Genomic DNA, 26,243 nt, shown 5'->3' on the forward strand with positions numbered 1-26,243 from the left:
TTCTTGTAATAAGCATATAGATGGTCTTGTTTTTTAATCCATTCGGGCAGTCTGTATCTCTTAACTGGAGAGCTGAGGCCATTTACATTCAGGTAACTATTGATAAGTAACTACTTGATCCTGTCATTTTTCTGTGAATATTCCTATTGTTTACTTTGGATTTATTTTGTAATTTTACTGTTTTTCACTGTGTTTGTAGTCTTTCTTGATGATGACTTTCTTGATTTGTTTCTGTGTGTAGCACATCCTTATGAATCTTTTGTAAGGTTGAATGCATGGTGATAAATTATTTCAATTTCTGTTTCTTATAGAAGGTCTTTATTTCACCTTCATTCATAGATGAGAGCTTTGCAGGGTACAGTATTCTAGGTTGACAGTTTCTTTCTCTTACTGTTTGGACTATATTTTGACATCATCTTCTAGCCTGTGGGGTTTCTGATGAGAAGTCAGTTGTGAGTCTAATTGGAGATCCTCTGATAGTAATCTGACATTTTTATCATGCACACTTTAGAATCTTTTCTTTATGCTTAACTGTGAAAAGTCTAAGTACAATGTGTCATGGTGAGGTGAAGATCTCTTCTCATTATCTGTTAGGAGTTCTATGTGCTTCCTGTACTTGGACATTTGTTTCTTTCTCCAAGTAATGGAATTTTTCTGTAATTATTTTATTGAGTAGGTCTTCTAGTCCTTTCTCTTTTCCACACCTTTAGAAACTCCTAAGACCCATATGCTGGACATTCTTCCAAGATTTGTCTTCTAACTCAGATATTCTTTCTTCTGTCTCATCAATTCTGTTGTTATAGGTTTCCACTGCATTTTTATTTGATCAGTTGAATTAATCATTGTAGTATATCATTTTCATTTCTTTTTAAAAATCTCAATTTCCTGGAAAAATTTTCATTCATAACATATATGGTTTTCTTTAGTTCATGGATTTGCTTCCAATTCTTTTGAGTAAAACTATGATTAATTTTTTGAATTCCATTTCTGGTATTGCCTCAATATTCATCTTATCATTATAATATTGGAATGTTGTGTATCTTTGGGGGGGTCATAGTGTCTCCCTTTTTCTTGTTTCTTGAAGTTCTGCATTTAGTTTTAGGCATTTGTAGAATTTTTGTCCCCTCTGATGGCTTTATCTTTGAGCTAAGCCTCTGTGGCTTAGTGGTTTGTCTACACATCAAGTGAATACCAAGAGGTGTGTGGTGAGTGTGGCCAAGGAGCTCTGGTCAGTGCTCCAGGATGGGGTGAGTATCCAGGGTAACACCCAGGTTGGGTGTGGTAGCTCTCTTCTGGTTAACTGGATAGAGAGGAGTGGTCACCTTTGTTGATGTGACCAAGGACTGTAACCACACCTTCTCCTCCAAGCTGAGGAATGCCCAAGTGCTAGCCCTCATTGTGTTCAACACTCATCTGTACCACCTTATGTACTACACATGATCTGCACAGTCCTTTCTGTGAGCATAGTTCTCTCTGCTATGAGCTGCTCTGGGCAGCCAAGGAGCATTGAGAGTGTGCAGCATTACTGTGTGATTGGCCATAACCCAGCTACACTCTGCCTCCTCTCACTTAGTCACATTGTTTTCTAAGACACGTGTGCCACACTGCCAAGGCATCATCATTGGGAGCACAGGTTCAGTGTAGACACCAGGGCTATGATAGGACCTTGGGCCAGAATAAGGAACTAATTATTAAAGATCCAGTAGCCTGGAGAGCAGGTGGGTTGGGAAGTTCTCTGCCTTAGATAGGCACTGAATGGATGGGGAAGTTAGAATTTCATAGTGGCTCTTGATGGGTGAGCCAGTGGTTGTGCTAATGAGGATCAGTATGCATGATTTTAAGCTGGGAGGTGATAATTAACAACAATGTTTGGAGGAGAATAACTAAGGGTAATGTGGAAGAGTGATAACCTAGAAGTAGGCTATTGGAAAAGTCTTAGTGTGAGCAATGACGTATTATATTGAAGAGAAGGCAACAGAAATAGAAAAGGGCTACTGTTGGCATCCCATGTCGGACTGCTGGTTCATGTCCTGCTCTTCTTCCAATTCTGCATCTTGCTAATGTATCTGGGATGAGAACAAAAGATGGCCAAGTACGTGGACCACTGCTCTCCATGTGGGATGTTGGGAGGGAGTTCCTGGCTCCTGGTTCATCTTGTCCCAGATCTGGCTATTGTAGAAATTTAAGGAGTGAAGCAATAAATAGAAGATCTATCTATATATCCCTGTATTTCTGTTCCTTCAAATAAGTAAACTATACACTATAGCTTTGCAATACAACTTTGTCAAGAAATGTGATACTTCTTACTATGTTCTTCCCAACCTTAGTTTGACTCTGCTGGGGTCTTTTGTAGTTCTATGTGAATTTTAAGATATACTTTTTCAATTTCTATGGAAAATGCCATTGGAATTTTGAGAGAGATTGCATTATTCTATAGTTTGCGTATTTATGAACTCTTTAATTATCCAAATCCATAAATATGTGATGACTTTCTGTTTATTTGTGCTTTGATTGCATTTTGTAGTTTTTAATGTAGAGATCTTTCACTTCCTCTGTTAAATTTATTCCTGAGTAATTCATTATTTTGATGCTATTAGAAATGATGTGGTTTTAATTTCATTTTAAAGATGGTTTGTTATTAGTGTACAAATGGTTACTTTTATTTACATGTAGATTTTTGTGTTCTTCAACTTTACTTAATTTGCTTATAAGTTCTAATAGTTTTTGGGTCTTTAGGTTTCTATATGTAAGACTTTATATCTGCAAACTGGGACTATTTTATTTCTTGCTTCATGATTTGGATGGCATTAATTCCTTTTATGGTCTAACTGCTCTGGAGGTCTTCCAGTAATATATTGCATGGAAGCAAGGAGAATGGGTGCCCTTTTATTTTACCAAATCTTTTAGAAAATATTTCCAATTTTCCCTATTGATTTTTATGTTTGTTGTATATTTGTCATAGATGGCCTCTATTGTACTGACTTAAGATACTTCTATGCTTAGTTTATTGAGAGGTTTTATTATGAATGGATTATAAACTTTGTTAAATAGTTTTCTGCATCTGTTGAGAATATCAAGTAGATTTTATCTTTCAATCTGTTGATTTGGTGTATCACATGATTGATCTGTTTATGTTGAAACAACCTTTCATTGCAGAAATAAATCCCGATTGGTAGTGGTGTATAAATTTTGCTATGCTGTTAGATTCAGTTTGCCAGAATTTTGTCAAGAATTTTTGCACTAAGGGATATATAAATGATTAAGAAGAACAAATCAGAAATTTTGGAGGTGATAACCTTAATCATTGAAACAAAAAATATGATTGAGGGATTCATGGGACAATAGACCAAGTGAAGGAATGAATTTCTTGTCTGGAGGACAAGTCTTTTGAAGTGACTCAGCCATACACAAATAAAGAGAAAGGGATGAAAAAAGTCCTACCTGAAATATGGGATACCATTACATGATGATTTATTTCTGTTATAGGGATTCCTGAAAGAGAAGAGAAGGAAAAAACATTGAGGATTTGCTTAATGAAACAGTTTTTGAAAATCACATAGGTCTTGAAAAGACATGGACATCATGATACAGGTAGCTCAAAGGACCTCAAGCAGATTCAACTAAAAAAATCTCCAAGATGTTCAAATTGTCAAAATTAAGGACAAGAGGAGAACCTTAAAGATAGAAAAAATATCAAATTGAATATAAAGGAAAACCAATTAGACTAACAGCAGATGTCTCTGCAGAAATACAACAATCACAAGAGAGTGGGATGATATATAAATTTTCTTAAAAGAAAAAATTCTCCGGGGCTGGTGTTGTGGAATAGCAGGTAAAGCCACTGCCTTCAATACCAGCATCCCATGTGGGTGCTGGTTTGTTTCCCAGAAGCTCCACTTCTGATTCAGCTATTTGCTAATAGCCTGGGAAAAGCGGCAGAAAATGATCCAAGTATTTGGGCCCCTGCTGCTAACCTTGGAGATTTGGAGGAGGCTCTTGGCTCCTGGCTTCAGCTTGGCTCATCCCTGGCCATTGCAGCCTTCTAGGGAGTGAAGCAGTGAATGGGAGCTCTCTCTGTCTATCCTTCTTTTTATCTAACTCTGACTTTCAAATAAATAAATGAATCAAAAAATATTTCCAACCAGGAAGATTATCTCCAGAGAAGTTATCCTTTGGAAGAGAAGGAGAAATTAGGTATTTTCTTCCAGACCACTTGACAAGAAATTGTATTTCACCATCTCCAGACCAGCCTTACAGGAAATTCTGAAATGAGTCCTGCATTAGAAGTGGACAAGGAAACATATGACACTACCAAGTTCATGAACAGACCAGAATAAATCAGTGACCAGTCAACAAAATGATAAATGTTAGTCCTTATCTATCAATACTAACCTTGAATGTCAATGGATTAAATTCTCCTACCAAAAAATTTAGGTTGGCCAAATGGATTAAAAAAAAAATCAGACCTGAATATATACTGCTTACAAGAAACTCACTTCACTAATAGAGATATAGATAGATTTGAAGTGAAGGGCTGGGAAAAAATACAGGCAAATGGAAACCAAAATTGAGTAGCAATAGCTATACTCATATCACATAAAATGGACTTTAAATCCAAAAGTAAAAAGATAGAAAAGGAAGTTCAATTTATAAAAGCTCAATTCTCCAAGAAGATGTAACAGTAATAAACATAAACAATACCAACACAAGAACACTCAGACACATACAGCAAATACTATTAGACTTAGAGAGATTGACACCAATACAAAAACAGTGGTTGACTTCAACACCCATCTGCTAGTAAAGAATAGGTGTTCCAGACAGAAGATGAACAAAAATAAATCAGACTGGAACCATATTATTGAGCAAATGGACCTGACAGAAATTTGCAGGACATTTCTCCCAACAGGTACAGAATAACATTTCTCTCATTAGCACATGGAAAATTTTCTATGACAGACCAATATATTAAGCCACAACTCAAGTGTCAGTAACTAAAAAAATTGAAATCATATCTTGTATCTTCTCATATCACAAAGAATGAAATTAGAAGTCAACAAAAAGGAACAATATAACATTTAGGAATATAATGAAATTAGTTGCATGCTACTAAGTGATCCATAGATCATAACAGAAATTAAACGGGAAATCTAAATCTTTCCTGAAATAAATGAAAATGAAAACACAACATATCAAAACCTGTGTGACACTGCAAAAGCAGAAATTAAGAGGGACATTTAGAGCATTAAGAGCTTATATTAAAAAAGAGAAATGTCTCAAATAAATTATCCAACAATGTGTCTTGAAGACAGTAAAACAAGAATAAATCTAATTTAAAATTAGCAGGACATGAGAAATAATAAGATCAGAAAATAAATAAAATTGGAAGGATCAAGAAAAATAGCTGGTTTTGGAGTAGATAAAACAATATATCAGATGAACAAAAAATTAAAGAGAAAAAAATAAATTAGAGTTGAAAAAGAGACATTACAAGCAACACCACTTAAATGCAGTCCGTGTTAGCCCAACTAGTATTCCTTTATATGTAACTCAATGCTTTTATATTTTTTGCACTTAAGAATGTCTCCTTGTCCTTAACTTTTGACAATTAGACTACAAAATGCCTTGGAGAAAGTAATTTTTGGTTGACTCTTCATGGGATCCTTTGTGTTTCCTGTATCTGGATATCCACATGCCTTTCATACATAGGGAAATTTCAACTTTTTTATGTAGCAGTTTCTAAATGCCTTTTTCCTTCTCTTTTCCCTCAGAAATTCCTATAAAGCACATATTTTGTGATTTAATGGTACCCCATATTTCAAGTAAGTTTTTTTTTTCATTTTATTTATATGTGACTGTGATATTTGAAAAGGCTTTGTCCTTCTTTTCTTTGTTTTATGTATTCTGCTGTCAAAATCATTATATTTTTATTTCATTAATTGAAGTTTTCAGCTTCAAAATTTCTATTCAGACTTTTTAATGATTTCTATCTTCATAGTAAATTTTTTATTCATGTCACCCAACACCCCTCCCCATTTTTTAAACTATCTGTATTTCCTACTATCATGTTGAATTTTCTTAGGATCATTACTTTGAATTCTATTTCTGGCATTTTATAGAATTTTTTGTAAAAGCAGATATTATGTATTTGTAAGTCACTATGGAATAGGTATACAAACAGAGGTTATGCAGTGTTAGTATGCTGTTTCATACATACCTGTATGTAGGTATGAAAACATACTATGTATGTTTTACTTCCTCTATATTTTCCTTTAAATGTTGATTATATCACCTAAGATTTTTTAACATGGAAAATATTTATTTTTAACTAACTTGTACATATTTATGGCCTATAGATTAACATTTAATTTATATGTATACAAGCCATACTGATCAAATCAAATTAATCATTTTTGCCAATGAAATTTAAAGATTATTTGAAATTTGGAAAATCACACAACTCTACTCAACTAAAATGGATCCATCAGATGAAAAATTGGGTCTAAATTTATCCCAGCAATCAGAGTATGAGATGTGGATTCTGTGACCCAAAAGTCATTGAGTGAGTAATCAAATTAAAAATAATGAGATTGATTGCATTATTTTTACCTGAATTTTAAAAAGTATATTAATATTGAAAGAGAATTTAAGGGGCTTTGGGACTATTCAAAATGCATTCCTTAAACAATTGTTAAAAGTGTTTGAAATTCTCCTCCTTCCTTTTAGAGAAGGGATTATCAACTGCTAAAAGCTGATGTCCTTTGGAAGAAAAAATCATCTCAAATCTACAAGACCATATCTGCCTCTTAGTAGGTCAACCCATGTCCATGTTTGCTACATTCTGCTGTTTTTCCACAAATATTATTTATTGAAATGTGAATATGTTGTCCTACCATTCACTCTAATTCAAACACTTTACCATCTCCCCATTTCTCTGAATGTAATGGTCACACACATACCATGAGGGAAAAGGGAGGATGAAGAAAGGTGAGGAAATGGAGCAGTAAACGCCAACTAACCCATTTCAGGGTTTTATTGGATGTGGGCACTTCAGTCCAGTCATCTTCTATGCATTGGCCATCTGAATGACATCACCACAGCAAGAGACTAAAAATGCGGGATTCAAGTATGAGTGCTGTGTGGAAAAAGTCTTTAAGGTATTCTGTGGTGGCTCTAACATTCTGACAGAGAAATTAGATGGCAGAAAGACAGATGTGAGATCCTGGGGTACAGGGTGCAATTTCCAATGTATTAAGTGGTATACCAAAAATTTTCTTTGTAATAACAAAGTCTAATCATTTACTTTGCCTGTGTGCTATTTTTCTATTGCATCCTTTCTGTGGGAACATAGTGGGCCACAGGATGTGTTTCCAACATATCCTGACATCACCCAGGTGATGAAGTTAAATGTAGTAAGAAAAATAAATAGCAAGAGTTTTAAAAAATATTCTTTTTAATGATTTCTTGATTTCTAAAGCTGAAATGGTGTATTTAAGAATGGTCCAGAATGAAAATGCACTATATATTTTTCTAAAAATAAACTGGAAGGAAAGATTTTAAATGTTTTCATCACAGAGAATGATCACTATTTCAAAAAATATATATGCTTACCCTAATTGGACATCACACAATGTATAAATGTACCTAAATGTAACAGAGTATCATATAGATATGCATATTTTGATTTTAGTTAAAAATAAAAAATATTACTCAGACAATTAATGTTCCACTCCTACCCCAACCATGTCTTAAGAATATAATTTCCTTTTGCTACGTATTTGTTTTAAACATTTCTAAATTTAGTTAGGTAATAGTTTTTATTTTTAAGAGGAATTTTAGATTTGAAGAAGAATTGAGGAGCATATGTTAAGGGTTGCCATATGTTCTCTCTTGTTCTTGTTGTTCCCACTATGTGCATTATTAATAGTTGTGTGGTAACTTGTTTCAATTGATAAACCTATGTTAGTACACTACTACTGAATAAAGTCCATAGTTTACATTAGGGTACACTCGTGATGTTGCAAAGTTCTGTGTCTTTTGACAACCACATCCCTGCAAGTATCTGCCTTTATGGTATCCTATGTACTCCACCTATCCTTTCCTACGCCTGACTAGGCCTGGAAATTGCTGATCTTTTCACTGTATCTCCAGTTTTGCCTTTTTCATTTTAAAGATTTATTTATTTGAAAGGCAGAGTTATAGAGAGAGGAGAGAGATAGAGATAGAGATAGAGATAGAGATAGAGATAGAGATAGAGATAGAGATAGAGATAGAGAATTCATTGGTTCATTCCCCAAATGACTGGGACTGGGCCAAGCTGAAGACAGAAGCCAGGAGCCAGGAACGTCATCCAGTTTTCACCCAGTTCTGCCATATGGGTGGCAGGGACCCAAGCATGTCAGCTGTCTTCTGATTCTTTCCCAGGTGCATTAGTGGGGTGCTGGATGGGAAAGTGGATCAGCCAGGACTGGAACCTGGGCCCATATAGCATACCAGTGATGCCAGAGGCAACTTAGCCCACCACACCACAATGCCAGCTTTTTCAAAATGTCCTTAAGTTTGTTCTCTCTGTAGACTTTCTTTTTATATTTCTCACACTATGTCTTGCTGATTCCCTTACTTTTTATTTGTTGAGATGGTCTTTGTTCTTTGTGTTTGAAGTATTCTTTCACTGAATAACCAAATTATACATTGGTGGATTTTTGTTGTTGTGGTTGCTCCTATTCTTCAAATGTTTTACTCTACTCTCTTATTGGTTGCATGTTTTCTGAATAATTGTCTGGTGTAACTGATATTCTTATTCCTCTGTAGGTAATGTGTTTTCTTTCATCATGCATTTGTTTTATTCTCTGTAGTTTGACTATAGTATTCATAGGTGTAGACTTCTTGGTATTCTTTCCATTTGATGTTCTGTGAGCTTCCTATACCTATGGTTTCATGTTCATCAGAAATTTTGGGAAATACACATGTACACATAACCTTATGTATTTCCTATTTCTTAAAAGATAGAAGTGGAATTGCAGAGTCCAAGGGTACACATATTTGCTAGATTTTGCAAAGTTGCCTTGCTGAAATATACCATAATCAGAGTAGAAGGATACCTATTACCATATCTTCTTATAAACATTGACTGCCACAAAATATTTTAAAATGTGTGATTAAATTACATCTTAAATTCTATTTAAATGGTTTTAATACACATCCACTTGCTTACTGTGATACATTTTACTTAAATTGTCTAGTGTTAATTGATTGTGAATTGCTTAATCCTATCCTTTGTTAGTTTACTGAGGTTGTTTGTCCTTTTCTTGCTTTGTAAAATCTCTTTATCTGCTAATAATGTTTTGTATATTTTGTCTTTAAATATTCTCATCAAAACTAGCATTTATCTTTCAGGTTATTTATGGTTTTTTTCTTATCAGATTTATTTATAATGATGCATTTTCTGAAGTTTTTAACATTTTGTTATCTGATATATACACTTCTCCTTTGGGAATTTTGGTACTATGCAAGCTTATGAAATATTCCTGACACTGAGCTAATTAACATATGCTATTAGTTTCTCTGTAATATTTTAAATTTTTACTTAGACTATTCACTCTGCATACAGCATAAAGTGTTCAACCATATTATTTTTCTTCAAATGAACTTATGGAAAACTGTCCCCTAATTTATATTAAAAGAAATTAATGTTATGTTAATACATACTAAATACATATTTTCTCAATTTTTACCTATATTTCTATGCTATTTCTTTTTTAGCTTTTACATGTTTCTAAGCGTTTCAATTGATCTAATCAATTTGTGTTCTTGTTATATTATTGTATAACACCATTTTAGTTTTCATACTTTCATATATTTTGATACCTGACATCACAAGTTCTCCCTTCTGTATTGAACTTTGAATTTTTTTTAATTTCATAGAAAGATTTTATTTATAGAACTAATACATTATATTTCAACTGGTTCAGTGTAACTACAAATTGTATTTTATATATGATTTTGTGTAATAAAGAGCCAATTAAAATCCCTGTCTAGGGTGGTAGATGGTTCCAATATTATTTTGGTCTGGAAACTTTTGGGCCATTTACAGAGGAGAGTAATAATAGCAATTACTGGTTTTTCACATGATGTGGTGTTTATCTAACAGACTTCAAGCCAGCACCTTTGGTTTTCAATTCACCATAAGCATCATTCTCTTGAATTAGCTGTTTGGAAATTTTTGAAGCATGCGATTTGATCTAGGTATTTAGAAGAGGATATGGATGGTTTCTTTAAGGAAAATATGACCCCCCCCCTTTTTTTTTTCAATTTAAGGCTAATGCTGAAAATGTGAAAAAAAAAAAAAACAGTATGGAAAAAGCAGCAAAATTACTTACCAAAGAAGTGTTATTGAAAGTGTGCACATTTTGTCCTAAATGCATTCAGGAGGAACAATGATATTTAAGTTTATTCATTTACATGCTTGTTCATCCACATGTGAAGCTGCATAGATATATGTATCTCAGAGACCAATTCCTAACATCTGTCTCTTTCAACAATATCTGACCATTAGGGAGCTACAACTCCTTTGTAGTTGCTGGGGAAACAATGACAGAACTCAATCCAGGAATCAATTAAACTAAGGAGACTGTTTCATATCTTCATTTTCTGGGAAGAGAACAGGTGTTTAATAATTTACATAAATTATGCGAAATCTAAAGCATTTACAGTAACTAAACACTTAGCAACAGACATGAATGAGAGGTGAATTGGCTGATGATGTTTGGTATTGCAGCGGTGCCAGCTAGCACTGATATTGTTACAGTTTTTCAGAATTTCCATCGTAAACAGTTCTTCAGGGATTTATATTTTAGTCATAAAATCTGCCTCAGATTTTTTATTTTTTTTTTAACTTTGAAATTTAAATAATTTTTTTATATTTACTTATTCAAGTAAATTTTATCTAGGTTGTAAAATTTATTACAGCTTACTTTTATATCTTCTTCAACAACATTCTATTGAGATTCTAATTGAATGTCATTGAATTCATAGATTTATTTGGAGGGGAAGTGACACCTTTATAATATTGAAAATCCTCATCCAGGAACATGGAAAATGGAATCAAAAGATAAATTTAGTTTGATGCAAAAATTGAAATTAATGTACAGTTTTTCATAATATATGTTTCATGAACTTTTTGAAGACTTCTCCTATTTACATGCATTCAGTCCTTCTTTAAGTGTGTCAGCTAGGTTTCATATTTTTTTGAAAAATCTCATAGTGAAGCTATATGTGATGGTATAAAACCGGAAGATTAGAGGTTGTCCAAAGGGTTTCTGCTGGTTACACCTTCCCCTTGAAAATTTGCAAGGGAACTATGTCATCAGGCATTAAGCAAGTAAAAATCAGGTCAGATCAGTGCTGGGCACTCATGCACACTTTGTGAAAAAGCTGGGCCAAATGTGAATTTATATGTTTTCTCCAGTATGAGTTCCTCATTTCTTGGGTCCAAAAGCAAATTCATTCAACTTCCAATGTATATGTACTGAGCATTGCTTTAGGACCTAAGTATATAGAAGGTCATAAAAAGAGGACCAAAAACTCTACATTATCCACACAGAGCCTACATTCTTGTTGGATTGAAGCTTTCCTTATTACCTCCCTCTGTCTGTGAGTGAAATACAGAAAGCCAACAGCAAGGACAGCTTTACCTAATTTGATACTTGGAATGAAAGATAGAAGATAAGAGATTATAAAAGTAGTCATGCCACTAGCAGTCATAGACAGATGACTCTTGGTCAGGAAGCCGGGTTTGCACACACACACAGGGTATATAAGGTATAAATCGTGTGTAGATATCATCCAATGAATGCCTGCTTTGTTGTTGGCACCCTACTAATGACATTTTACATTTTACTTCATCTTCAGAGATAGAAACTATCCTCCTTTTATGGAGGAAGAATCAGAGACTCAGAGATTAAAACAATACATCAAAGCTTACATTGCTTCAAATGTTATGTATGCTCTTTTCTTCCTGTTACTCTAACTAACCAGTTATTAATTCATCCACCATTTAGTGAACTTTATTGAATATCATTTCTGGCTTGTAATGTGTAAGGTACTGCAGATAAATGTGGTAGATAAAATAGTCTCTTCCCTCAGGAGCTGTCATGGTGGCAACAGTGAAATACAAACAAAAATTATAATGTGCCAGATTGGTTCCAGAATAGCTGCACAGAGAGGCCCTGCACTTGCCTCCACCACAGAAGAGAACCAGAACATCAAAGGAAGGACTACATTTCCAGGAGATTGAGAGAGAATTTCAGTAAAGGTGTGATAGGAACCCTGAATGGCAGAGACTTCACAAGCCAGCAGAGAGAGAGAGAGAGAGGGAATAAAGTACATCACACTTTCTACCCTGGCTGGGAGGTCAGGGGGAGGCCATTTTGCTGGGAAAAGATAAGGGAAAAGCTTTATGATCCCTCCCCCCATCATTTTCACATACTGACAGTCCTCACACAGAATTTCACAGTCCTCACTGGCCTAATAGCTTGACTGGGGTCCAAGCAACTGCTTTTCTCCAAAAAAGATACCCACATTGGCTACCCCCACCCCTACAGCTCCAGACCTGAGCAGCTGTGGTACAGTTGCTTTCAAACTCCATTTTGCCTTAACGAACTGCAAGAAACCCCAGTGCTACCAGAAGCTCCCAGGAGCTGCAACCAGGGTTCCTCACAGGGCAGAGAACAGGACCTTTTGCATCCTGAAGCTGCAGGAGCGATGCTTACTTACCCACCATGATCTAGGGGAGATTCTACTGCTTCTTGGAGCTTGGTACCAGCAGCAACCTATACACAAGCCACGAAGACCAGACCCGAGGAACCCCCCACCCCCGCATCTCCTAGAACAGGGTGCTGGGTGGCCAGGGCACAAACCCCAGCATCAGCATTGCAAGCTCTGTGGGAATTGGGGGATATCTTTTCTCTGTACTGAAGCTCTGGAACAGTGACTGTTGGTGCTACAATCTATGGAGTAACTTAAACCCAAATGTGGGATAAGGAGGATTCTGTAGATGTTCCTGTGCTTCAAGTTGGCAGCTACAGAACCAAAATCCCCAGGAAAACCTGTTCTCACCTGTGGGACCTGGGGAAGGATTCTGCTGCATTCTGAAGCTCTGGAACCATGATTCTTGATTTAATAAGTTACAGGGACACCTGTGCTCTCCTGTGGGACCAGAGGAAGGCCCTATCTATATTTCTCTCTCTCCAGGCTTGCACCTGAACCTGCTAATGAGCAATCCCAGTATAACCTGAAATAACCATGTAATACCTTAGTAAGGTACCTTCTGAGTACAGCTCTGGTACTGTGACTGTTGTTTTATTCTACGGTAACCTGAGTTCCCTCTGAAGTACCTAAGGACCCCAGTGCATTCTGCAGATCTGGGTATTGACTATTACATGAGTCCTGGGACCTGGGAAAGGCCCTCACTGAAACCCGTTGATCTAGGGTTGCAGCTGCTATTGCACAACCCCCAGCACAACCTGTGGTCAACCTGTAGGGTGTAGTAAGTTATCCCTCAATGTCTTCAGCTCAGGGACTGCGACTGTTGGGTCAATATTCCACATAGTCACTGCAGATCGATCCATGGGAACTGGGAGAACTCTATCTGAATTCTAGTGCCCCAGACGCATGCTTGTCAGTGTGTAACCCCAGGCATACACTGAATGTCAAATGTGAGACCTGGTTAAGATATCCACTGCATTCTGCAGCCCTAGGACTGTGATTCTTGACTCTCTGAATCCTGGAAACAACTATCCTTGACCTTGTGGACCTGGAGAAGCCTCTTTCTCCATTTCGATGCTACAGGTCCATGGCTACCAGTGTACAATCCCCAGCATAGCCTATGATTTTCCCATGGTAACTCAGCAAGGTATCCTTCTTGTCCTGCAGCTCCAGGCTGTGACTATTGGCACTACATTCCTCAGAGTTACCAGGACCCATATCACAGGACCTTGGGAAGACCCTACATGGATTCAACTATTCCAGGCTCACAAGTACCCACGTACATCCCCATACATAAGGATTTTCTCATATCACCCAGGGCTAGAACTGGGAATGTTGATGCTATAAGCCCTGCAATCAACAAGACCTGCAGGAAAGAATCTAGGGAGGGTCCCATCCATATTACACAGTTCCAGGGCCATAGCTATGGGTGCCAGAAGCCCCAATGTTACTCAGGCTTGTCTGATGGGGTGCCAGGAATATAGCTACTGCCATCACAAACTCCAACATGATTGACAACTCTTTGTGGCTTGAAAGTACACACCTTTGGAAGTCCATGTCCACTTTAAAGTCAGACTACTACCTCCACGAGCTGCTACAGACTATAAACTAGACAACTATGGCTCCCATAGATAACTTACACTGATTACAGCTAAAGAAATCACTAAATGTTTACGCTTCTGAGCTCATATGAAACCAAAGCAAAAGCAACAACCTAACTGAAACTGCCTTTCATCTAAACAAAACAGTTTTTCTCATGAAAGCTGCTCCATGGCCAGCACTGTGGCTCAGTAGGCTAATCCAATGCCTGAGGCGCCAGCACACCGGGTTCTACTCCTGGTCAGGGCACCGGATTCTGTCCCAGTGGCTCCTCTTCCAGTCCAGCTCTCTGCTGTGGCCAGGGAGTGCAGTGGAGGATGGCCCAAGTGCTTGGGCTCTGCACCTGCATGGGAGACCAGGAGAAGCACCTGGCTCCTGGCTTCAGATCAGTGTGGTGCGCCGGCCACAGTGGCCATTGGGCAGTGACCAATGGAAAAAGAAGACCTTTCTCTCTATCTCTCTCTCTCACTGTCCACTCTGCCTGTCAAAAAAAAAAAAAAAAAGCTGCTCCATGAAGATGAAAGAACTGTTAAACCTGATGCAAAGATGACAACACAGGGACACTGGGAATGTGAAAAAGCAAGGGAACATGGCAACTTGCAAAGAATTCAGGAGTTTTTCAGAAATAGAACCTTGAGTTGAGAAAAAATGGTGAAGTGCCTTAAGAGGAATTCAAATAATGATCCTGAGGAAACTTAGCGTAGTGAGGGAGAATACAGATAAACAATTCAAATAAATGAAGAAAACAATGCATAACATTGATGAGGAATTCAGCTAAGAGAGATCATTCAAAAGAACTAATACAGTTTGGAGCTAAAACTTTCAATCAATGAAATAAATAATACAACTGAGAGTTTCAAAAACAGAATAGACCAAGCAGAAGTGAAGAATTTCTGCTATTGAGGACAAGGTTTTTGAAATAACCAAGTCAGAGAAAAACAATTTTTAACATGAATGAAGAAATGAGATGCCATTTAGTGATCAAATATTTTTAACAAATTTAAAAATAATGACCTCATACCATGTGTCTTCTAGACCACAAAAGCATAAAACTATAAATAACACAAGAGGAACAATATAAAACTTACAAATATGTGAAAATTGAGCAATATGTTCCTGAATGACTGATGGATTACTAAAGAAACCATTATATGTAGTGAAATAAGTCAGTCCCCAAAAGACAAATACCAAATGTTCTTCATAATCTGTGGTAACTAATAAAGTACCTAAAAGGTATAGGAGTGAAATAGAGACTTTGAGCGCTTGTCTCAACTGTTGAGAAACAGTTTTTTTTTTCTACATACTATTTGTTGAACTCTTTACTTAGTATAAGGTTAATCTTATCTCAGAACCAGGTGGCTTTGCAACTCAATTTTTAAAAGATTTATTTTTTTATTTGAAGGGAGAGATGGAGAGGGAGACACACACACACAGAGAAGGAGAGAGAGAGATAGAGAGAGAGATTGAGAGATCTTCCATTAATTGGTTCCCTCCCCAAATGGCTGCAAAGTTCAGAGCTGGGCTGATCCAAAGCCAGAAACTAGGAGTTTCTTTTGGATCTCCCACATGGGTGGCAGGAGCCCAGGGACTTGGGTCATCTTCTGCTGCATTCCCAGTCACATTAGCAGGGAGCTGGATTGGAACTGGAGCATCCAGGCCTCAAATTGGTGCCCATATGGGGTGCTGGAATTATAGGCAGAGGCTTTACACACTACACCACAATGCTGTCCCCTGTAACTCAAAAATTTATGAAACACTTAAAGAGGTGCTGCCTCCAATACTGCTCAAACTTTAAAATAATGAAAAGGCTGAAACTTCACCAAATTATTTTTTGAGGCCAGCATTACTCTGATACCCCACAAAATAAATAAAATTATATAAATAAAAGCACAGCATAAAAAGGAAACTAAAATGGACATCACGTTCTGGTCCTGGTTGCTCCTCTTCCTGTCCAGCTCTCTGCTGTGGCCCGAGAGGGCAGTGGAGGATGGCCCAAGTGCTTGGGCCCCTGCACCTGCATAGGAGACTGGGAAGAGGCACCTGGCTCCTGGTTTCGGATCAGCGTAGCTCCGGCTGTTGAGGCCACTTGGGGAGTGAACCAATGGAGGGAAGACCTTTCTCTCTCTCTCTCTCTCTCTCTCTCTCTGTCTGTAACTCTACCTGTCAAATAAATAAACAAGTAAATATTTAAACAATTAAAAATAAAAAAGGAAACTAAAGACCAATATCCTTGATGATCATAGATGCAAAAGTTCTCAACAAGATATTAGCAGCCAAATATAGCATTACATCACAAAGATTATGTATTAAGATAAAGTGGGATTTCTTCCTATGATGCAAAGATGTTTTGACATTCAGAAACCAATCAATGTATAAAAGGCAGGCATTTTGGCTCAATAAGTTAAAGTACAACTTGGAATTTCCACGTCATATATCAAAGTGCTGATTTAAATTGTGAATGCTCTGCTTCCAGTAAAACTTCCTGCTAATGCAGCATGGGCGGGAGCAGATGGTGGCTCAAGGGCTTGAACTCCTGCCACTGACATGGTAGACTTGGATGGAATTCTAGACTGGTTTCAGCTTTGTCCAGCCACATCTTTGCATGCATTTGAGGGAGTGAACCAGTAAGTGGGAGGCAACAGTCTTTCTCTTTGTAATTCTGCCTTTCAAGTAGATGGAAACAAATATATAAATATCAAATGGAGGAATCTGGAACACATCATGCTGAGTGAAATAAGCCAGTCCCAAAGGGAAAATATCATATGTTCTCCCTGATCGGCAACAACTAACTGAGCACCAAAGGGGAAACTTGTTGAAATGAAATGGACACTATGAGAAACAGTGACTTGATCAGCTCTTGTTCTGACGGTTGATGTACAATGTAATACTTTATCCATTTTAGTATTTTTTTTGTTCTAGTACCATTGGTTAAACTCTGTAATTATTCTTAGGTGTTTAAATTTTAACTGAAAAGTGATCCCTGCTAGGAATTTGGAAAACATTATGCTGAGTGAAATACACCAATCCCAAAGGGACAAATACCACTTGTTCTCCTTGATAGGTGACAACTAACTGAGCACCAAAAAGGAAACCTGTTAAAGTGAAATGAACACTATGAGAAACGGTGACTTGATCAGCCCTCACCCTGACTATCGATGAGCAACTTGATATGTTATCCCTCTTAGTATTTTTTGTTTGTTTGTTCTACTTAATACTTTTGGTTGAATACTGTAATAAATACACAATTCTTCTTAAGTGCTGAAACTTAACTGAAAAATGATCACTGTTAAATATAAGAGTGGGAATAAGAGAGGGGAGAGATGTGCAATTCGGGACATGCTCAAGCTGACTTACCTCGAACGGTAAAGTTAGAAACATACCAGGGGATTCCAATTCAATCCCATCAAGGTGGCATGTACCAATGCCATCTCACTAGTCCCAGTGATCAATTTCTGTTCACAATTGATCATAATAATAGGACTAAGAACCAAAGGGATCACATAAGCAAGAATAGTGTCTGCAAATATTAGCTGATAGAATAAAAAAGGGAGAGAATGATCCAACATGGGAAGTGAGATACACAGCAGACCCATAGAATGGCAGATGTTCTAAACAGCACTCTGGCCTCAGAATCAGCCCTTAAGGCATACGGATCCAGCTGAAAAGCCCATGAGAGTATTTCAGGCATGGAAAGCCAAGACACTCTGGGGGAAAACAAAAACCTAAATGAAAGAACTCCACGAGTGAGATTCCAGTGGAAAGAACGGGTCATCAAAGAAGGAGGTACCTTTCTCTGAAGGGAGGAGAGAACTTCCACTTTGACCATGGCCTTGTCTAAAAATTATCAGAATCAGTGAACTCAGGGGGCTTCCATAGCCTTGGTAGCTCATGACAAGATCCTAGGTTGATTACTGATGCCATAAACAAGAGTGTCAATTTGTTAAGTCAACAACAGGAGTCACTGTGCACTTACTCCTCATGTAGGATCTTTGTCCTTAGTGTGCAGTACATTGAGATTTAATGCTATAACTACTACTCAAACAGTATTTTTCACTTTATGTTTCTGTGTGGGAGCAAACTGTTGAAATCTTTACTTAATGTATGCTAAACTGATCTTCTGTATATAAAGAGAAATGAAAATGAATCTTGATGTGAATGGAAGGGGAGAGAGAGTGGGAAAGGGGAGGGTTGCGGGTGGGAGGGACGTTATGGGGGGTGAAGCCATTGTAATCCATAAGCTGTACTTTGGAAATTTATATTCATTAAATAAAAGTTTAAAAAAAACAGTGCTTGGCACACACTTGACATTGCATATTGCTTTGGATTTATTAATGGATTTTAATGTTCACATTTTGAAGTTGATCAACACTTTATTTAAATAGCACATTTGTGAGAAATCTGCTTTTTTTAAAAACAGTTGTCCTATATCTAAGCCTATATCACCCATTTTATGTGTCTTCATATGTGTGGGTAGAGTTGGGATGCCTTTAGACAAACAATGGTAAAAATTTGATTCTTTTTATTAATTGATAATGGCCAATTTGATTCCAACATAAATTGCATTTTCTACTAATTCTTTCTGCTTGAGCACCTGGTCAATAATCTGTGGTATTATTAAGGGTCAAAATATGTATGTCTGAATAAGAATTAAGTTATTAACTCAGTTCTCTTTGGATAGCAAACATTACATTTGTTTATATATTAATAGTTGCCTCTTAACTGATGCTTGGTGCTTCTAAAACTTTGACTTTTACTTATTTCTCCTGATATCAAGATTTTAGAAGAGAAGTCTAAATTTGTTTTTAATACAAGGTACACCTTTCGTTGGTAGGCAGTTACTTTTTTCTGCATCATGTGAATTTCTCCAAGTAATTCATATAGAATTCACAAAGAATCAAGTGTTAATAAAAAAAAAGAATATTGGCTTTCCCTCACAATATGGATTATTTCTCATGATATCGTTACCAAAATTAGGGACATTCCAGGCATATAATACATGAAGTAAAAGGATTCCTCCATTCATTTCTGTTTTTTTAAGACTCATTTATTTATTTGTAAGTCAGAGTTAGAGAGAGAGAGAGAGAGAGAGAGAGAGAGAGAGAGATATCTTCCATCCACTGCTTAAGCCCTCAGATACCTGTAACAGCTAGCTTTGGGCCAAGCTGAAGCCAGGCCCTAAGGGCTTCATTTGATCTCCCACAAAACACTTGGGCAATCTTCCACTGCATTCCCAGATGCATTAGCAAGAAGCTGGATCAGAAGTGGAACCACCAGGACAGGAACCGGCACCCATAAGGGATGCTGACATCACTGTACCACAATGCCAGATCTGGCTTCCATTTTTTATTAGGACTTTATTTACTAATTTAATTGAAAGGCAGAATAGAGAGAGAGAGGACAAGACAAAGAGAGAGGCCTTCCATTCACTGGTGCATTCCCAAATGGCTACAACAGCCAGGTGTCTGGGTCAGGCCAAAACCAGTAGCCAGGAACTCCATCGTAGTCTCACACTTGGGTGGCAGATGCCCAAGCACTTGGGCTACCACGGCCTTCCTTCTCAGACACAGTATCAGAAGAGGAGCAGCTGGGACTCGACCTGCCACTCGGACACAGGATACCAGTATTCCAAATGGCACCTAAACACAACGCACCACGGTCTCCTCAGTTTGAAAATATTTTATGTACATCAAACTCTGAAGCAGAGGTACTAAGGATATTATTTTCACAGTGTAAAACTACAGATGCTTTGAGGAAGACAGAAATATAAAAGAAAATGTTAAATATACAATAGCAATGTATTGTAAAGCCAAATTCAAAGACTTTCAGAAAATGAGAGGAAAGGGGCCGGCGCCGCGGCTCACTAGGCTAATCCTCCGCCTAGCGGCGCCGGCACACCGGGTTCTAGTCCCGGTTGGGGCACCGGATTCTGTCCCGGTTGCCCCTCTTCCAGGCCAGCCCTCTGCTATGGCCCGGGAGTGCAGTGGAGGATGGCCCAAGTGCTTGGGCCCTGCACCCCATGGGAGACCAGGAAAAGCACCTGGCTCCTGGCTCCTGCCATCGGATCAGCGCGGTGTGCTGGCCGCAGCGCGCCAGCCACGGCGGCCATTGGAGGGTGAACCAACGGCAAAAGGAAGACCTTTCTCTCTGTCTCTCTCTCTCACTGTCCATTCTGCCTGTCAAAAAAAAAAAAAAAAGAAAAAAGAAAAAAGAAAATGAGAGGAAAGGACTACTTTCCCAGTAGAAGTTTTATTGATGTATTAAATAGTGGTCACTATCTCTGATTTATGGAAAGTGGTTCTCAAATGTTTATAGAGTCTGAGAGAAGTTTTCTGAACAATTTGAGTTTCTACTTTCCTGCACAGGCTTCTCAGTTCTTTGTTCTCACTGTCTTAGCTTGAAAAATCATGTTTATTCTGAAAGTGAACTTTCCTGGTCTAAGTAAAAAATTTGCCAATATTATCTTGATTATAAGACATATAAAAGACACAAGTTATAAAATACTAAGTTTTAAAGGCATTTTATCAATATCTGCTCATTTTTAGAATATCACAACCCAGCCAGCAAAGCTGAAGTAAATTATTCAAATTAAAAAGCAATGTAATTGTCTGTTTTAAAAAATGTATTTCTAAACCTGAATTTTACTCTACTAATGGCATTTACTAAAATCCTTCTCTTGAGTCTTAGGTCTTGGAAGATAATTTGTTTAAAGATCTCACCACGTGGAATTGTCCAATATGAAGAATGGTGCTGAGTACTACAGTTCACATAGAGATGTTGTCATGTGTCTGTTCATCTGGAAGACCTGCTACTGGCTGATCCGTTTTCTGTTTACTAACATGGACTAGCAAGAACCAAGTGAGCTGATAAATAGAGAAAATCTGGGGGTGCAGAATCTTAAAGAGCTGACTTAATCTTGCAGTGTGCACTAAAGCTTTCTGCTCTAGAAAATTTAGGTGCCTAAATCTGGGAAGACACATTGGGAATAATAGGTAAAAAATAAAGAAAAGTAAGCCATTTGTGATACCTTAAAGTGTAGATAGAATAATTACAGAAATTGCTTTAACTATGTTCAACTATATTATTTTTTTTAAGTAGCAAATAAATTAGATCTTTATAAATTCAGTGACAACAAACAACTATAATTGTAAGAGAATATAAAAGTTTTCAAGTATGGCATGTATGAAAATGAAAACTGGGTAAGTTGCATTCTAGTACAGAATTATCTATATTTTCGATATTATATCTGCAGTATTTGTCATTGTAGTTTTAGTTGATAATCATTCTAACTTTCATCTTTAAAAGAAATACTTGCAATTCATCAATAAATCATTTTCATCTGCAAGTATGTAGCATTGGCACGAATAATAGCTATAGCAATATTTAAATGTTTTATGCTTCTAAAATACTAAGAATGATTTCCTTAAAAGATAACATATTTCTTAATTTACCCTGATTCACATATATTACTGTTTTTAAATTCTTCCTAGTATTTTTCCAAATTGGTAATTTTTAACTTTTTTATTAACCAATAACAAAATATGTCAAAAATATTTTCTTGTGATAAAGTGAAAAATATCATCATGTAATATATACAGGGTATGTGTGTGTGTATTAACATTTACATTTATAATTTCACCCTTGAAATTGATGGCCTAAAAGTAAAATGGGAGAATCATCTAGATCTAAAGATATAGACAAGTGCAATTTAATATAATTTTGCTTAGCCTATAGCCCTATAGAAAGACTGTTAACCAGTTAAAACAAAATTCTTAAAGAAAGAAAATAACTATGCCTGTATTTGTGAAATAAGACAATTCTTTTAAAGCATTCAATAATAATTTAATTTGGCCGGCGCCGCGGCTCACTAGGCTAATCCTCCGCCTTGCGGCGCCGGCACACCGGGTTCTAGTCCCGGTCGGGGCGCCGGATTCTGTCCCGGTTGCCCCTCTTCCAGGCCAGCCCTCTGCTGTGGCCAGGGAGTGCAGTGGAGGATGGCCCAAGTGCTTGGGCCCTGCACCCCATGGGAGACCAGGAAAAGCACCTGGCTCCTGGCTCCTGCCATCGGATCAGCGCGGTGCGCCGGCCGCAGCGCGCCGGCCGCGGCGGCCATTGGAGGGTGAACCAACGGCAAAGGAAGACCTTTCTCTCTGTCTCTCTCTCTCTCACTGTCCACTCTGCCTGTCAAAAAAAAAATAATAATAATTTAATTTGTTTACTACTGTTATTCATTGAATTAAATGTATCCATATTTAAGTACATTCTTTGAAGCAATAAATCTCAGTAATTCATAATATGACCTTATTTGTAAAAGATGGTTCTTATAGAGATTCCCAAGTTAAAATGCAACAATTCAATGGACTTTAATCTCATGACCAGTGCCCTTATGAAAAGGGAAAGAGTTTGGGGACATGTATACACACAGAGAGATTTTGCATGTAAAGAGAGATGGGGAGAAGATAGCTCTCGAAAAACCAAGCAGAAAGCCCTAAACTGGATCCTTCTCTTACTACCCTAAAAAGAAAACTGCCAGTATCTTGATTTCAAAGTTCTGGCTATAGCAGCAAATTTTCTGTTACTTAAGGCAGTCAAGTTGTGTTACTTTTCAATATAACTCAAACATATAAATGCAATCTGTGGAATATGTGCATTTAAAATAATGCAAAGGTTGTTACTTCTTTGGGACAGTGTAAATGCAAAATATAATCCTTCATATCTTTTAGGAATTTTGATTCAGAATGTCAGCACAATAAAATTCACTGGCAGTGTTTAAAGTAATAATATATGTATATATACTAAAATCACACAAATAGACCAATTAAGAAGATGTCACTCAAGATGATCTTTTTCTTATTTTTTAAATATTTATGTATTTGTCTTATTTGAAAAGCAGATAGATAGAGATTTTCCATCTGTTTTTTTCACTTCCTAAATGCCCACAACAGTCAGGGAAGGTACAGGCTCAATCCTAGGCCTGTAACTGCATCCAAGTTTTCCATGTAGGTGGCAGGGATCCAAGTACTTGAGTCATCAGCTGCCACCTCCAAGGGTGCACATTGACAGGAAGTTGGCATTGGGAGTGGAGTTGTGACTCAAACCAAGGTACTCTGATGTGGAATGTGAGCATCCCAAGTGGCATCTTAAATTTTACACTAAATGCTCGCCTGGGGCCATACTTTTCAAAATTTAATTGTGAAATTAACTATCACTTTTGTTTAATGAAATCAAATACTTCAGAAGTGAAAATACCTGCCTGCTTTCTATAGATTTTCAAAGTGATCTTTTCAGAGGCATATGGTGTTTTCGCCTACTGAGTTTCACAACTCAGTAAATAAGGCAGATCTATTTTAATAGGAAAAATTACTGGAAAGCTGTTAGCTGTTAAGGTAACTTTATCATCATTGTGCATGCTAGAATAAATTAACAAATCCATTTTAATATATATTAGTCACCAATAAAATGAAATATATGCATATATTTAATGTTCAGGTCAAAGAAACTACACACTGATAATTTAGCATTATACCATAGAAAGAAGGACAAATTTTATTTTTAACAAATAGTTTTCTTAAGTCAATACAAAAATGATAGTAGAGTTTAAGAAAAAAGGAAGAATCAGCTGAATCTTAAATAGTCTGAGATTATTTTTACCTAAATGTCACATCTATCCTGTTATTTATTTGACCTCTGTGGGATGACTGTATGAGAGTGGGAAGACACCAAACTGATTTTCTTACACCTGTTTCTTACCTGTAGAATATGACAAATCAAGCAGTTACTTTCCAAATTAAAGGGACAAGCTGTGACCCAGACCAAATTGGGCTCCTATTCAGAGGGTTGGGTATGGCAGAACTAATATTTTGTGTTCCTGCATGAAACATTTTAAGAATCATGCTTGCAATCATTTATTATTTAAACACTGATTCAAACATATTAAGCTTATTTATGACTTTATTTAATCTACCCTTTTAAAATTAAATATTCATCCTCTAAATATTAAACTTAACTGATTTAGGAACAAAAGCAAATCATAAAACATAACAAAAATACAGATGCAAATAAAAACAAATCTTATGATTTACATTAAAATTCATATAAAGTATGATGTTAATATCTTTTTGTTTTTTTTTTTTTTTTTTTTTGTTTTTTGGTTTTTTTTTTGACAGGCAGAGTGGACAGTGAGAAGGAGAGACAGAGAGAAAGGTCTTCCTTTTCTATTGGTTCACCCTCCAATGGCCACTGTGGCCGGCGCACCATGCTGATCTGAAGCCAGGAGCCAGGTGCTTCTCCCGGTCTCCCATGCGGGTGCAGGGCCCAAGGACTTGGGCCATCCTCCACTGCACTGCCAGGCCACAACATAGAGCTGGACTGGAAGAGGAGTGACCGGGACAGGATCCGGCGCCCGGACCAGGACTAGAACCCTGTGTGCCAGTGTCTCAGGTGGAGGATTAGCCTATCGAGCCTTGGCACTGGCCTGATGTTAATATCTTTACTTTTCATTGTAAAAGCTATTGTGACTACCTTAAATATGACGGATTTTAGTTATTCAAAATGTTAAATTGATAGGATTCTGCCTTATGCTAGATGTAATCAACCTTGAAAAATACACATAATTCTGAGATTAAATTCAGAGTAAATTATTTGTGTAGTTTTTGATATTATACATTTCTGCTTTTAATTTAATTTTCTAATCCGAGGCAATATTTTCTCTATATTTTGTAATCCAGGTCCTCCAAATAACTTTTTAAAAATAACTTTTTAGCAGCATGATTCTAAGATGACACAGTAAGAAATACAGAAATCTTTCTTCTCACTTTGACAACAATTGTACAGGCAGAATTAGCCTGGTGTGACTACTTCAGAACTCAAGACTGTGAAGAGCTTTCACTTCCCAAGGTAAAGATCACCAGTAAATTAGAATTAACTTTGCTCAAACCTGGCACAGCAGTTGTTATCATTCCCTCCCTCACATCTGGTGGCACGAAACCAGGCACGTGCTCCTGGAGAGGTTACATGGTGACAAAATCTTGTCTTTCAAATAGTGGGGTTTGTGTTCTCTTCATTTCTGCTCCTGATCACAGAGGTTCAAAGAGACTCGGAGCAATTTTTGCCCACATACAGCTCTTTTCCTTCCCTATGGTGAACTCTTCCTCTGTGGCTAAAGTGCAGAGGAGTTAAAGTGCTAATGCCTTTGCTTCCTTGATTTTACTCATTTTCTTTTTTTTAGAGCTAATCATTAAGGAAGATGACTTGCAAAATGAATGGCTGTACAAGGAATATTAAAAACTAACCATGCATGCATATAGAAATGCAGCATCAGAGAAAACCTAAGGCATTACATTTACACCTTAGGTTCATCTTTGGCATAGAGACAGACTACAAATATCAGAAACTAAAATTAAAAAATAGAAATCCCCAGGGAATGATTATATTTCAGAAGTCACCACATTATTTGATTCAGATTTCCAAAAAATCACAAGACATATAAAGAAATGGAAAAATATGCATCATTTACAAGACAAACAAAAATAAAAATAAAAAAGAAGCTTTCTCTCTGTCTCTATCTCTCTCACTGTCCACTCTGCCAGTCAAAAATAAATAAATAAATAAAAAAGAAGCTATCCATGAATAAGACCAATGGCAGACAGTACACAAAGACTTTAAAAATGCTCAAAAAACTCAAGGAAAACAGGAAAAATGTCAAGAATCTAATGTATGAATATGCATGAATAGTATAGAAATATAAATAAAGGTAGAGTCCAAAGGAAGTCATAAAGAATTCTATAGTTCAAAATTACACTAACCATATAACCAAATGGCTAGAAAGATTTAGAGGGTTATTTGAGTAGGCTGAAGAAAACGTCATATAAGTTTAAGACAAA

The 26,243-nt window shown here is 36.9% G+C and overlaps 1 pseudogene; it reads left to right on the plus strand.

The window, feature by feature from the left end:
• The window catches only part of LOC138850340 (sorting nexin-7-like), a 415,797-nt pseudogene that overhangs the window by 752 nt on the left and 388,802 nt on the right, over positions 1-26,243 (plus strand).

The sequence above is a fragment of the Oryctolagus cuniculus genome, chromosome 7 (genome assembly GCF_964237555.1).
Source record: "Oryctolagus cuniculus chromosome 7, mOryCun1.1, whole genome shotgun sequence".
In the NCBI taxonomy this organism is placed as follows: domain Eukaryota; kingdom Metazoa; phylum Chordata; class Mammalia; order Lagomorpha; family Leporidae; genus Oryctolagus; species Oryctolagus cuniculus.